Here is a 17543-nt window from a genome sequence, read left to right as displayed (position 1 = left end):
TAGAGAAATCCAACGGTCGGATTAAGATTTGGACACCCGGATGCAAAAGTGCAGGTTTTTGGTAAAAACCATTTTTAAAATTGTCCAAATCTCATTCTAATGGCCACAAACTTGTAGAAACACTTTGGACACGTCAAATAGGACTAAAAACACCTGATAGAACATTTAATTGGTAGAAAAACCCTTTATATCAAAATTTGACCACTCGGGTGCCATTTCCCAAAATGGACTCTAAACCCCAAAATGCACAAATCACACAAGAGTGACCAAAAACTATTCCAAATATCATATACACATATGAATACACACGCTAAATATTTTCACTTGGCTCAGAGATCTCTGTGGGGCCCACGCACCCACTCTCTCTATCCAAGGAATATGTTTGCCCATAACACACCATTTGCAATGCAATCATTTTGCATTTGCTTGTGGAATCACATATATATCAAAATAAATATTTGGTTGTAGTGAAAACTTGGTATACTAAATAAATCCATCAAAACTACATACCATAGCCAAGTTTTCTAGCCACAAGTCTACAAGCAATCAAAAATTCATACACAAGCCATACAATCCACACATACTCATGCACATATACATAATCATATCCTACTGGCACCCTAATCCTAAATACATTACAATAGATTTGCTCAAAAGAAAGGGGTTGCAGTTCTTTACAATTCACAAACAACCCCTACCTCTGCTCCTTTCCCCGTCCTCCACTGATTCCTTCGCCTGGACCTAGAATTATTGAAAAAAAAGGGGTGAGACAACCACAGTCTCAGTAACAGAGAATTCTACATTGATTATCACAAAGCAAGCCATAATCAAATAAATGAATAATAAATTCAATATAGTATATAATTTAGCCATTTAAAATGCATGAATGCATAACCTAGGCTGGTATGGCCTTTCATGACCAACAGAATGCCCCCTGGCACTCTTTAACTCGCAGGAAAACCTTATACCTACTTATACCTCCACAGGCACAAAACGTAATCTAAGGCATGATCTAATCCACCGAACCGCCTATGCCCCTTCGATGTGAATCCTGAGCAGTCAAAGCTAACTCCCTCCCAGAGCCAGCCCGACTCACTCTCTATGTGAGGGCTACCTTAGCCCAGGCACTCAACCTCACACTTCATATGTCAGATTCCCTCTCCCACTGAGAGGTGTCGAATACTCAATACACTAACCACTTTAGTGCACTGAGCCCATAATACGTAAAGCAACATTGAATACTGGCAGTGTGCCATAGAATATCAAAAGTCCACACCTTCTCATTGGTAAACTCCCACCGAGATCATGCCTTTTATTCGTGTCTACCTTTCCCGAGTATTGACCACTTCAACACTCTAAGGTAGGATAACATTTATAAATCTCCCTTAAACAGTTTATTGGCCTATCTAAGGTACCTTACTTAGTTACACTTCCTTAAGTGCAACTTCTATTCTTTATGATTACAATACATGCAAACAAATTTTGTTTCCATAAAAATATTGTTGTTAAACAATTAGAAAACATATTTGCACTATAATCAAAGTAGTACCCCATAACCCCTTATAAAGCACATTTAATCTTTTAAAACATGTAATGCATGATAGCTAGTAATATTTATTCAAAAATAGCTAAATCAAAGTAAAAAGAAATATAAATTCTCCTGTTACCTCAACCCTTTGGTACCAAAAGGGTTCCTTTTGTACAAAATGGGGCTCAGCTTGTTCCTTAACTTCCGAACAAATTTCACCAATAATTCCTACAATATATAAGTGATTCACATCACTTATCATGTCAAATAGCATTAATGAAGACTATAACTCATACCACACAACTTAGGTCTATGAGCCATAATCCATCCCAATGGTCCATTTATTAAACCAACCATTCACATAGTATCACTTAACCACCAAAATCATTTATTAGCCATCACTAGGCTAATTTCCAATTTATATAATTTTTAATTAATTAAAAACCTTTACTTAGTGTCACCAACTTTCACCATTAGCCCTTATAATGAAAACCAAACCTTAATTTAAATCTTATTAGGCTCAAATAGCAAAATTATAACTAAATCAATAGGCTTAAACCATTGATGAGCAAAACCCAATCCTCAGGGTTTAATTTGTGCCTAAAACACCTCTTTTCATCCAATTATCCACTCAAAATATTAGATCACTATATAGAAACTCAAAACATCCTCCTTAGGATCCAAAGAAACAAAAACTTACAAGAATAAAGCCTTTGAGATCAAAATCCACAAATTTTCTCTTCCAAAAATTGAGAAAAACAAAGAGGAAGGGAAGAGGATTGAAGTAGGGAGTTTACTTATCGCGTAGCCGAGCTCTCAATGACCGCAAAGTCTCCTGGATCCGAGCCTAACTCCCTCTCTTTCTCCTTTCTTCTTCCTCTCTCTCTCTCACGTTTCCTTTCTTTTCCTTTTCCTTTTCTGTGTTTCTGCGTCTATTTTGCTCTTTAAATTGCTGATCTAATGCCTTGGGGAAAATTACAAGAAATGGCTCAACATTTTTTTATTATAGCACAAAAGCCCGGGTCAACTTTGGTAATTTTTTTCATAGTTAAAAATCAAATAAAACCAAACTTTTGCTGAGAAAAATTCAAACTCTAGACCTCTATCAAATTATTCTAAATTTTAATTTAATTATAGATATTTTATTTTATTTTTTTTAAATAAATCTGAGTGTTAAAATTTTTGGGATATTACACTTAGCAAAAGCCATGTCTGCCTTATGTATAGGTTCTTTACCTGCAAGTGCACTTTGTATCCCTGACTGTGCTCCTAGGGTTGTTCTTGGTGCAAAAAATTTATCAATAGGAACCTTTCTTTTTCCAAGTTGAGTTTGACGTTTTGGCTAACTTTCCTTGAGGGTTTGAGATTGAGGAGTAGAAATTTTTTGTGAATTTCCATCATTGCTTTCTAATGGTGTGACATTAGGGCCATATGGATTGTCCTCTTCATAATTTCTTGCTTCTTACCTTCATTCTCCTTAATCTCCTTTAAATTTTCTTCCAATAGGTAGCGAACATCAACAGCCAACAGGCACCATTTTGCAACTTATTGCATCCATTTTCTTTCCAACAAGATGTTGTTTAATTTTATGAATCCCTCTACCACCAAATTCTTTTGCACAGTGTAATGCTCTCACTGACATTACCATACAATTCTCCACGCCCTTTACTGATTAAAATAAAATATCTTTGAAAGCTTTGGGATCCCAATATAAAACTTTTAAAAATCTCTTTATAGAAGCCCTTTATGTTATTCAAAGTAGCACATAGTGAAAGTACCAAACATAAAATCATCAAATAGCAACTTAGAACATAAAAATTCACACAAAAAGTAGGCCATGCGCCGCGGCATGTGGCATAGAGACCCCAGCAACATGCTTTATGCCATTCACCGCAGCATGTTGTCCTTCGTTGACACATGCGCTGTGGTGCACATATCAAAATCTACTATCAAATTTTAGATTCTGATATGAAATTTGGAGGTATGCCATTTTTGTTGGATAGGGAGGCATAGTGAAAGATTAAAATTTTAAAGTCCCTATCCTAATATGGACCGAACGAACTCGTTTAAGTCAAGGTGGATAGAAGAGTTGCTTTTTAATTCTTCAAATTTGGCGCATGTTCTCTTCAAGAGTTTGGATCTCAGGAGCTAACAATATAGATCTGCTCCCTTTACCAGTATCCACACAAATAACTCTCTAACTCGAACAGCGTGCTAGCACTCCCAGTGTCCGTTCTTCTATGAACGTTAGTTTTCTTTGTATAGGGTGTTTCATGGCTCTCAAAGTATTTTTGCTGTCAGAATTTTTCTAACTCTCTCATACTTAATCAAGGACGTCCCTATCTATATATATATTATATAGATAAGGGTTTTCGTCTTTCACTTAAAAGACTCACGAAAATATAATTAAATTTATCTCATAAATTTAATCCATGATATCACATCTAATTCAAATTTATCTTATAAATTTAAATTATAAAACTGACATGATACTCTCTCATATCATGTTAGTTATTAAATTTAATCTATCATATAAAATTAAGTTTAAAAATAACATAACATAATATAATATAATATAATATATATCACATAAACATATTATATTATATATATACGAATATATATATATACATATATATTTCAATATATATATATATATTATATTTAATTTTATATCATATACTAGATCATATATATTTGATATATATATATATACACATATATGACTATATATATATTTTGAAATATATATATATATATATATATTTTGAATTTTATATAAATATTTATCAAATAAATATTCAAATATATATATATATATATAATTCATTCACTATAACATTCATTAAATCTAGACATATTTCAGATTTAATAAATTTAGACATTATAGCTCGAGTTGGGCTGTTCTTGTGTGCAACCCTGTAGGCCCATATGCAATTGGCAATAGACTAATTACGCTATTAGCCCACAAGTCACAAGTGGCCTCTAGTAAGACATTGCAACTACCCAATTCATATGGGGATTAATGATTCAATGTTACCTATTATGCAACTATATCACATCCCTTTTGTTACGTGATATTTCAGTCAAGTATGAGACATAAAATTGTCATTCTCCTTTACCTGACTATTAATTTCTCGATCTCTAAGTAGACTGATAGTAGCAATGGAAAAACCCTTTCCATTGTAATATGGGCATACATTTTCTCAGTCTTACTCATCGAGGGGTTCGATAATATCTCTCACTTAATGTGAGGGACAAATTTCATCTTGACCACTCATATTCCTCCGCATGAATATTACTAAACTTAATCATAGCCTTTATGATCACCCGGTCAAAGGTAACTTTTGACTAGGTCAAAGTTCAGTGGTCATCATGCAGGAATTCATAATGATCTCAGGTTAAAGAGTTTAGTGATATAATTACATATGAGATAAGCTTATGACTTATACCATGTAGCTTCTCATAGCGGGTCGATCTAGCACCTTGTATTCTTTCAAGTGCCTATAACTTTAATTTGTATCTTTATAATTAATTAAAGTCATACTAGACTTGTTTCATCTATGATCCCTCGAAGATGACCAACCAAGGGCGTTTAAGACAATCACTATAGTTTGTCCAAGGATACAATTATCATATTGAACATGCAATTAATATGATAACAAAGAGAAATTCATTAAATAACAATGTACATGGTATAATGATTGGCCCTAAGGCATAATTTCCAACAGTTTTCGCATTTGATTTTTGATTGGAGTGATCCAAATGCCCTCACGAAACTTATTTCAAAATCTAACCAATGACACTAGTTTTGTTTCAATCCAATATTCCATTTAAAAGTTGAATACCCAAATGCATTATATTTTGACCATTTTATGTCAAAATTTACCACTTAAGTATCACCATTTGAAACCACAAGTCATTGGCCACTTCTAGGGCCTTGACCACATCCTATTGGACAATAAACACTTAATGGAACAATCATATGAGCAATATAACACCCATACACACATTTGGCCTATAAATTGCTCATAACACACAAATTGGACAAATTCTCATTTTTCATTTTCTTTTCACAAATCTGGCCAAACTTTACACATAACATATGTATTTGTTATCCATCCATATACATACACATCCTCTAGCCCACGATGTCAATTTTCACCACATACACACATATATTCGCAGTAGGCTAGGATAAAAAAAATCACACACATATCCACAATTCATATGTTCATATACAAGAGAACCATCCCTATGGCAACTTATATACATTATCACAATTATACATTCATATTCATTTTACCAACTTATAATGGGCTCTTTAAAAGAGTCTTTACTTAGCCTGTTTCCTTTCCCTTTGTACCACTGGTGCTAAAATCTAAAAAAAATAACCATAGGTGAAATTAAAATCTCAGTAACTTATAGTTCATACATGTCCATTAACACAAATAACAATGTCAAAGTAGGGAAAATCAAAGTATATTATATATACCTATCATAATATAACTTTTCTCTTTAAAAGCCTTTTTTCACACATTTTAATGCACTGGCATAATCATCTATCCACTGATCCTCTGAAGCTCCCCAACATGAAATCATAAGCTCTACTAGATCAATTACTCATTGACCTAAGTAAACTTTTGGTGGTAGAAACACCCATCCAAAGGTAATCAATCCCACCTATGGACTATAGTTTCCCTCATGTCACACACTTGTGATAGAGGCATCGTTGACTCCTAACCGCACCTTAACAGGCACTGTAGAGTTCTAGATTGCTCAAATGTCCCATGGTAACAATCCTAATATGATGTTGTACCAGATTACCCATGGTACCAGCCCATATAATGTTGCACTAGATGTCCCATAGTTTCTAGCCGACCATATAGATTTGTTCTCTCACATCTCCACACACACACATCCATATATACTCTAGGTGAACTCATACCCTCTATAATCATGCTTTTCATATTTCAGATCACATCAATCACTACTTTCATAATTTCCACTATATACTAATATATAAATAAATTCATTACAATTTGAAATCTAATAGAAGTTCTGTAAACATGGTCAAATCATATTGCATGCCAAAATCATTTGTGATGCAAAATCATGTACCAAAAGCACAATCATCAAAATCATAGCTTGACACATGCAATATTCACTTTTACATAGCTATAATAGCTAATCAACATAACAAACTATATAGTTACCTCAACCATTTTGTTCAATAGAAAGGTTACTTATGTTTTCCTCATCTTACTCAAATCTGTTTTCTGCTATTAAAGTATCATAGGCTAGATTGGCAACTAAAGTCAATTGCTCTATTGACTAAAAGTGCCAATTATCATAACTAAACATCTAATCACTATCATTTCCCTTACTCATGTTCGTTCCCCACTCTACTCCTAATCACTATTCAATTTAGGCACTAACACACCTGGTATTAAATTTTTCCCATTACTCTCTCTCTAAACTAGGTTAATTTGAACCTACAGCTTCAAAGCTCTATCGTTTCGACTCAAACTAGCCACAAAGTACTAGTTTAGCCCCAGAGGACCTTTCTACTACTAGAGGATAAGAAATCATCTCCTTAAAACTTTTTGAATTTAGTTTCTCAATAGTTAAAACTAAGAGAAAATAGGGTAGAATCAGAGGTTAAGGTAGTACAAGACTTAAGCAATAAGTAACAAGACGAAAACGTTATCCTTTCTCTCGAAATCGCTTACCCTAGGCAAAGTACCCACTCCTTCTCCATGCCTGACCCTCTTTTTTCCTCTTTCTCCTTTTGTTTCATGAGCTGACACATGAATTTACTTATCAAAATTCTACACATGCACCTAGCGCATCCATCTTCAGCCACGGCGCGTGGTATAGTAAGGAAAATCCTTACTGTACTCACACACTCTACTTCGAGACGCTGTTCTTTTACTCATATCTGTTCATACAACATTCCAATAAATTAAAATAACATTTCACTATCTAGAATCCTAATCTCACATTAAATTACTAATTCATTCCTTAATCAGTTATTAATACAGGATTAAAAATTTAGGACGTTACACACAATACAAACATTTTAGGTAAACTTTGCCATTTGGGAGATTGACCTCAACATAATGCTCCCATATAGGATCTATCTTTGATCTAATAGATTGTATTAATGCAGTAGGTAAAGCATTTTCAGATGTCATTTTCTATAAGGCAAAATGTAGATTTGTCATTAAGAGACCTAATCAACATATAAAGTATAAACAAAGAAGAATAAATAAAGAATCTAATGTGAGTCATGTGAATAGCATAATAGAAAATCTCTTTGCTTTGAAGACAGAAAGAAAGGAAAGGAATACATAGGTCAGATGAATTACATAACAATTTTTTTGAGGAAATGCAAGCACATAAGATATGGCAATGAATGATGTCTGAAACATGTTAAGATAATAGCTTTTGACTTTGTTAAGGGCTCATTACAGATCTTTATCCAATATGAAGAATGTTCAAAGTACTCTTCACTTTATTTTTCATCCCCCTCCCCTCACTCTTCTACATCTCTACTTTATTTTATATATAGATTACAGTGGTCAGTTTTGAATTGGCTATTAACTAATTGATGCATTGTAAAAGAGTGCTTGTAGGCAATTTCTTACAACTTAAAAAGCCTTAGTAAAAAGATTTTGCTCCATCTACTACATCAATAGAATCTTAATTAATTTAAACAATCCTTATTATGCATTCTCTCATGTTTAAATTCATTACACAAACATTATATGCAAGCATATATAGCATTCAAATCAAATTAGATCTCCAATAGATAATGAATTTGAACTTCTAAGGAATTGAAAATTTGAAATACATAAAAATTAAAACTTAATTAGACGATAAGCAGAGCCAGACAAATGAAGAAGAAGATTAGAAGATTCAGAACTCTAATTGAATGAGAAGGGTGAAGAAAATGATCATAATTGAGATTGGATGCTCTACCCTATCACTCTGTGTTTGTGGTTCAGTCCGTCAATGGCTTCTTAGCTTCATGCGTCCCCATGGTCGAGGAAGAGGATAGATTGGTGAGGACTACGAAGAAGAGGAAAATAGCTGTCGTGGGCTGTGCTTGCCATAGTCGATGTCGATCGATAAGGGAAGAGGAAGGAAATTGCCCCGTCGTACTACTAAAGTCATAAAGAATGGGAGGAGAGAACCAGCAAAGTCACATAATAGCATAATGTAGAAGCTTGAAATTGAAGCTAAAAAATGTGTGCTCAACTCTACCTTTTCTTTTAGGGATCAAATATGAACCGTCTAGTTTTAACCAATTCCCAACTCGAATTTGATTTGCGATCTAACTAGTAGTTTGGGCCGGCCCAACCCCTCACAAGATTTTTCCCTTCTAGCAAAGTTAGAATTCAGACTGGTCCGACTATCCTGTTCGGTCCTTGTTTAAAATCATTGGTTCAGAGATCCAACTTTGCTTCCTCAACTTTGACAGCGTGTGTTCCTCTTATTCCCTTTTTTATGGTACATGCACTTTGAATATTTATTTTAACTTGTTTTTCCTATTTAATCAACCTTCATGTGTTGATTTAATTTAAATTATTTATTTAATCTCTATTGAATTAATGTTAGCTTAGTTGTCTAGGACTTGAATTTAGTAAGAAAATTATTTTTCATGCAATAAAAAAGTGTTGATTTAAATATTTTAGATACTACAAGTATTAATAAAGGATTTAATGCTCAAAAAATTGTCATTTTTCAACTGTTATGCTGCTAATTTTTTTATGATATAAAAAATAACTTAAAAAATGAAGGGCACACTAGTTGACTTATAATATTATTAGTAGAGTATGAGATAATGCCAACAAGTCATATATCTAACACTTTCCTATAATAGGTAGAGGGTATGGATTGGAAGGGGATATTTTCTAAGCAACTGTCAAAAGAATATAGAGATGGGGTGAAAGAGTTTACTAGTTTTGCAATTGAGCGTGCAAAAGATCTAAAGAAAATTGTGTCCTTGATTATCTTGTTGCTATGGAAAGCAATTACTCCAATTGAGTTATTAGATCATTTAACATGTCATGGAATTGATCAAAGTTATACATGCTTGACAAGGCATAGGGAGAGAAATGATGTATCCAGTGAATGGGTGTATACTATAAGGTCTTTTAAGAGACAAGTGCATGTGATGATGTTGACAACAATGTGAGTAAGACTAATTGTCTTAATGAAATTCTAAATGCAATAGAAGATGATCTTTATGATTGCCCTAAATGTTTAAAAGATGTTGATAAGTGATTCAAAGAAACCATTATGTCCTGATTGTACTAAATACACTAGACTATTAGTAGTTCTGATATTATCCAATTTAAAAGCTACCTGTGGATGAACTAATAAGAGTTTCACTCTATTGCTCAATACTTTGAAAGATATGTTTCTGGTTAGTAATGAACTTCCTACCAAGACATATGAGGCCAAGCAAATGCTCTATTCAATTGCCTTGGGCTGTGAGAAAATATGTACATGTCCTAATGATTGTATCTTATTTCATAATGGGTATGCTTCATTAAAGAAGTGCCCTAAATGTAAAGCATCAAGATATGAAAAGAATCAAGTCCTACAAAGGTGCTATGATATTTTTCCATTATACCAAGATTTAGGGACATGTATAGAAGTGTAGAAATTCCCAACCTATTGACATGGCATGAGAATGAAAAGATTAAAGATGAAAAACTTAGGCATCTTGTAGATTTTCCTCAGTGGAAAAAATTGATTTTGAATACCCTAATTTTAGGGATGAAGAATTGAATCTTCAGCTTACATTATTGACAATGGAATCAATCCACATAGGGTTTAGAGTAGTACCTATAGCATATGACAGATAATATTAATAATTTATAACCTACCTCTATGGTTATATATTAAATGCAAGTTTATGATGTTGTTTATGTTAATTTCTAGGCCTAAACAACTAGGAAATGACATAGATGTATATTTAGTTCTTTTAATAGAGGATATAAAGTTAATGTGAGACACCAACGTGGAGGTTTATGATGGATATAGGAAAGAAAGTTTCAACTTGAAAGTCATGTTATTATTTAGCGTAACTAATAATTTCCCTGCTTTGGCAATCTATTAGGATGTAGCATCAAAGGACATAGTACATTTTCTATATGTGAAGAAGACACTCATTCAATATGGTTGAATCATTGTAAAAGATATTTTGCATGAGACATTATAGATTCTTACCTTTGACATATCATTAGAGGAAGGAGAAAAGCTTTCAATGTGGGCTCCAAAGAAGGGAACTACATAGGCCTTTAATAGGCATGAATGTGTTTGAAAAAGTGAAAGACCTTAACAATTATTTTGGCTAACCTTTTTGTGAAAAATGTTGTGACAAGTGAGTGGAAAAAAAAAAATCATTTTTTTTGATCTACCATATTGGAAGTCCTTACATATAAGACATTTTCTTAACATGATGCATATCAAAAAAAAAATTATGATGATGTGATTGGGACATTGCTCCAATCGCCAAGAAAAAGTAAGGATAGTGTCAAGTCAAGGTTGTTATTTAGTTTGTATGGGAATAAGAGAAGAGTTGGCTCCAATGGAGAAAGGAAATCTTACTTATCTACCACCAACGGCTTATACTCTATCAAAAGAAGAGAAAAATATTTTCTTGAGTTTCCCATAGTGTTAAAGTGCCAGAAGGATACTCTTCAAATATAAATCACCTTGTATCAATGAAAGACTTGAAATTATAAGGTCTTAAATCTCATGATTGTCATGTGCTCATATAAAATTTCTTATCGATTGGTATTCAATTAATTCTACCTAAGAAAGTGTGATGCACCATAAACTAACTATGCTTGTTCTTCAAAATAATTTGTAATAAAGTGGTTGACCTTGTAAATTTGCCAAGCCTATAAGGGCAAGTTTTTTTGAACCTTTGTGAATTTGAAATGTATTTCTCACATTCATTCTTTGACATCATAGTTCATTTGACTATTCACTTGGTCAAAGAAGTTCAAATATGCTGCATGGCTTATTTAAGATGGCTATACCTGATTGAGCATTACATGAAAATTTTAAAAAGGCTATGTGAAAAATAGATATCAACCTGAGGGTTATATTTCTAAATGGTACATGGTCAAAGAAGTAGTTGAACTGTGTATAGATTATCTATTCAACATTGATGCCATAGGGATTCCAAAGTCTTACCATAAAGGACAAAGATCAAGGAAAGGTTAAATCAACAATAAAGTTATTAGCATCTCAATAATTAAATGTGAACAAGCTCACCTATGTGTTATGCACAACACTGAAGAAGTTAAGCCATTTGTTAAAGAATACAAGGATATTCTCAAAGACATGTTTGGTGTAGAAATGGGAATTTTGTAACAAAACACAATCGATGCCTTGTAAAGTAGTTTAAAAGTCACATCCTTAAGGAGTCAAGGAAGAATCCTGGTAATGTTTTTGAAAAATTGATATGGCTAGCCCAGGGACTGATTTTACAACTTTTATTAGACAATGGTTACACTTTCTATGCCAAAGAACAAGATGATCAAAGCATAATGCAAGAAAAGCTTATTACTAGTGGTTTACAAGTATCTAGTTCAAAAGATGTGCCAACCCTATCTATGCAAAAATGTCATACTTTGGGTCACTCTATGTTTAGAGTGCCCGTCTTTGGATGTAGGTGGATTAATAATTATAGTAAATACGAGATTGATAATTTGGATTTATTCAAGTAAATCTATCTAAAGTTTGATATAAAGATGGCCCTTTTATTTTAGATTTGCAAGTTCAAAGTATTTTTTTTATTCCTAATCCTGAAAAAAAAAATTGGTCTATTATACTTTTATTAAACAAAAAGCAAGAAGATGATGATGAATCTCAAGGTAATGAAAATATGAATATTGAAGATGATCATTTTTACTAGACAATACAATCTTTTGATAATGAATTAATAGAAGAGGAGACTTGTACATAGGAGATGGTTATAGAGGGAAATGAGTCAACCTATCAAGCCTAAATCAAACAAAGAAGAAATGAAAAAGTAATTTGATTTCTCATTTTTACTTCTTCCAAAATCAATTTACTTGGTTTTTTTTTTTCATTTTGCTTATTATGCACTTGTTCATGTGTCAATTTCAACTTATAGGAAAATGAGTTCCCATAGAAATGGTGAGCCTCACACTAGTTCAAATGATGAAATCTTGATCCTCAAGGAGCAAGGGAGAAAATTTATTAAGATGTTCATCATGGTAGAACTATGATAGCCAAATTGATTAGAAATAGAAGCATAAGAATAAAGCTAGAAGTTGGCTAGAATATCATAGGTCAACAATAAAACCAAAACCAAAGGAGAAAAATTAGTCAGTTATATTAGGGTTGTGGCTTAAGATTATGTGCCAATTACATCTATTGATTGGAGAAAAGTTTCGAATGAATATAAGAGATTCATACGGGAACAAGTTGAGGTTAAAAAAAGTCATTAATATTTTATCTTTTTGATTGTTTTTCTTGTACATATAGTGATCCAAATTGTTTTCTTTCTTTCTTGCAGTTGTTTTAAACTTAACGAGACTCGTAGAACATACGTCCTCAAAAAAGCCGGAGTTCTTCTAAAAACTCCATGCGGATATTTACAAGTAATATTCAATAGATAATAATCAAAATATCATTGAACACCCATTGGAGCTTTATGATGGGATATGGGATCATATCTTAAGAAGATTTAGATGAATTTGTTCTAGTGCATACAACTAAAGAATTTAAGGTAATTAATGCTTGATTTTTCCAATTAAATATAGTTTTACCTAAATAAATTAAAGTGAATTCAATTTGAATTTGAACATATGAAAAGTGAGTAATATCATCAATAAGTAGAAAATAAAAAATATCGATTCAAAAAGGGACAAAAAGGATATGCATCATCAAACATGATAAAGTACATACCCAATATTCAATAATTATTACATGCATCTTTTACATATGTTATACTAATTTATGGATTCATCTAATTGTTTTTAATATAGATCAAAAAAGATAATTTAAATTGTGAACAACTTATATGACATAAAGTTTAGCTTGAAGAACGACTAAATTCAAAAGATGAAATTAAAGATGAAAGTGCACGGCAAGTTTGGCAGACTTATGTAAGTATTAGTATTTAATTCATGTTTAAATTTTTTTTAAATGATTTCATATCATAAATAATATGTTATGATCCCTATATGATAGAAAACTTTGTCACAAGAAAGGCCAGAAGAAGCACAACAATTTGGTCATGATGACACCATTAGCAGAGCATTAAATGTTCTAGAAGTCCCTACTCATGTCAAAGGGGTTGATTTTGGTGTTACACAAGCCACTTATTCCAAGGGTCAAAGATTTTCAAACAAGAGTGTCATTACTGAGTTGAGAAAGGAAATGAATGTATTTTGGCAATAAATGTTGGAACAAAATTGTGCAAGTAGCATTATGATGAATAATATCATCATCATTACAAGAACAGAATAAGACATTATTTGAGTAGATGAATGCTATGATGCAACAAGGTCTAGTGAGAGTTCTAGTAGTTAAAAGCCCTAGTTTGAGAGATAGTTGCACTTTCCTATCAAACCACCCGTTGTCCCTTTAGTAATACCTTTTCCAGGCAACTTTTAAGGATATTATCATTTTTATAATATAATTGCTAAATATTTTATTTTTTCCTAGGGGGAATCTAAATACAAATTATATATAGAAATTCCTTTAAAAAATGTGGTTGACAGAGGTATTGTTTACAATTTTGTTGAAAATACTTTACATACGATTCCATTACATCTTAGCACATTTTGAGTTTCTAAGGACATTACACTAATGATAATGCCAAATTATCAATACTTCTTAATGAGGATATTGTATTGGTTAAAGATATTGAGGGGAATTTTTGTTGCGTGGCCTCTATATCTCAATAAGTCATTTGACAAGGTAATTATATTTCACACTTTCCTAATAATTTGCTAGATGTAATTATAATTATATGAATTAATTTATTTTATTTTTACAGACTCAATCAAAATAAAAGAATGAAAAATAATTGAAGCTCATGGTTGCATCACTACGGAATATAATACCATGCATATATAAAAAAATCATATTTCATGGAGCTTCAAAACTAAAAAGAGCTAATAATTATCATGAAGCTCTTTGGTCTCTTTTGCCAAAGCTTATTGTTAATAGCCTAACAATTGAAATAAAAATTTGAAGAAGAAATTCATTATAAAGATAGTTGGGAATATCTTGATAGAAATACCATGATGGAAATACTTAATTGAGAATGAGCGAGTACTTCTTCTATCAACACGAGGATGCGGTAATTGTTTCATAACATCATTTGATATTGATTATTTTTAGCACCTATTGTGATTGGTTTTAATATAGTTTTTTCTATTTAAGGTATTTGTACATTTCTTTTTTGAAAGACATGGAGAAAAGAATAGATTTTCATTCATTAGTCCTCATGGTATTAGTCATGGCTCGATGTTGAGTCTATCTGAACAAATAAATCTTGTAAAAGAAATGTTCATAAAAATGTAGAAGTTGGAAAAGATATGCTATTCTTAACACCTTACAATGCAATGTAAGTATTTTGTTAATTATTTCTTTCTTGTTGTGCTAGATACCTCAATTTTATTAAGACATAATCAAAGTTCAAATTTTTTTAGAAAATATTAGATTTTGATAGTTATCAATCCTATGATTGTTCCTTTACCTTTAACTTTTTAGTTGGATCCACAATTTGGAAGTATGCCAATAAATCAGCCTAATATGTTGAGATTATTCAATAAATAAATATTTATATTTATAATAATTATTTTACATATTCATATATCTATATATATATATATATTTGCATCAATTATTATTGATTATTTTTCTCTGTTTTGTAGTTACAAAGAGTTCTCTAACAGTTACTAATGGATAAAGATTATGACATATTTATACTTAAAAAAATTATTGAATTATTGAAAATAATTTATTTGATTCATAAATTTACATTACCTTTTGGTGATTTTTTAGTGCCCATTCCAACCAAATAACAATGATTGTGGTTTCTACATTATGAAATTAATGAAGGACGTGATCACTTATGGTCAAACTTTTGTCCCCTTTTTGGTATAAAATTTAACTTCATTTAATTTTATTCAAATTTGATAATTTTTAGTTGTTTATAACATCTTGTTTTAATATATTTTGTAGTACTGTAAGGACACAAAATGCTTGAAATATAGTGGTAAGCAAATTTATGATCTAACAAAAGAGTGGGTCATCCTTTGTTTTGGATTTAAGATGACAGAACATTGATAATTGTTGAATAGTTTTGTAAGATTAGAAACAGTTAGAACTTTTTTTAGATGTCTTGACCTACATGGGGAACTTAGATATATTAATATAGTTGTAAAATTCATTGTATAGCTAGATTATTTGTTAGCTGATGGACTAGATATATACTGCTTAATCTATTGTACAAGTGAAAGTTTGGGTGCAGAAAATTTACAAGAATTATTTAAAAAAATAACATTTGGAGGCCTTTCTTCCACCTATGTACATTTTAATTTTAAAAAAAATTAACCAAAACGCCAACTATTTTGATATTAATATTCTTTAAAAAAATAAATCATAGAGATAGCATTTATCACTAAAGAAAATACCACCTCTGTCAATCAAGAGGAGAGAGAGAGGCGGCATTTTAAGTAGGAGACAACATCATCCCTCTAATTTTTTTAAAAAAGAAACTTAGAGATGGTGTTTGCAAAACAAAACACCCTTGCTCTCACATCAGTCTTATAACATTTTAATAATTAATGAAATGCCATTTGAGACTTACTCTAGCATTGAACCTATAGCATTTTATAAACACTATGAAACTATAATTTTAAATGCCACCAAAGCCTATTTCTATGGTACTTTTGTTTTTTAAATTAGTGTTCTGCATGGGTTTGAAGTATCTTTTTTATTTCAAAACAATATAAAGAAAGGGCATAAGGCCTGTGGCATTTCTATTTTAACTTGTTGTGCTACTAAAAATTTTCAAGTGTAATGGAACATGATTGAAATCATGTTTAATGTACTAGTATTGATTCTACAATTAAAGTGGTATAATATGTGACAACATGTGACTTAAGCATCGATTTTTTTTTCCTTCCTTTAACTTTCCTAATTGGCATTGAGTCACTAATTACATTTCATGTCCAAATGATTAATACTAGATTGACATTATGGATAAGAGATAGATGTTTGTTAGATATACATCTTAAGAATACTGGGATGCAGTTCAAGAATTCAAGAAACCATGCCAAAGATCCAGAAAAAATTATATGTCCCTATTTGAAGTATAATTCTGTGAGGCCTGCTTCTCCATAAAAATTTGATGACTACTTGGTGGAATATGGAATTAGGTGTTGGACACTACATAGGAAGACACTAGATGAGATTAATTTTAGTTGGAGGTGTAGTGAAAGTTGCCATTCCCCTAATTCCAACACAAATGCATATGCAACTAACAATCTTGAAGAGTTAGAAGATGCCATGGAAGAGGTACTCAAGGATTTTCTAGAAATGTTAGAGAGTTTGAAGAGTGATGTGAAGACACGTTTATATGAAGGTTGTGAATACACAATATTATTGCAATATTGAGATTTTCTAACTTGAAAGTAAGACATGGATAAAGCAATGCAAGCTTCACGAAAAATCTCTCTATCATAAAAGAAATATTATCGAAGCCCAACAAGTTTCCAATTTGGTTGTATGAGGAAAAACAAGTGTTACATATAGTAGCTTAAGCTATGAGAAATACATGCTTGTGTCAATTATTTTATTTTGTTTAAAGGAGAATATAAATTGTTGACCTATTACCCTAGGTGCATGACACCACATTACAAGAAGAACAGGAAGAGTCTAAAGAAAGCAATATATCATACCAAGATTTATACACTTGTATAGCATACTAAAGGAGGCAAAAAAT

Source organism: Prosopis cineraria, unplaced genomic scaffold (assembly GCF_029017545.1).
Source record: "Prosopis cineraria cultivar Desert tree isolate PC_DT_omini unplaced genomic scaffold, ASM2901754v1 PC11, whole genome shotgun sequence".
In the NCBI taxonomy this organism is placed as follows: Eukaryota; Viridiplantae; Streptophyta; class Magnoliopsida; order Fabales; family Fabaceae; genus Prosopis; species Prosopis cineraria.
This window is presented reverse-complemented; position numbering follows the sequence as displayed.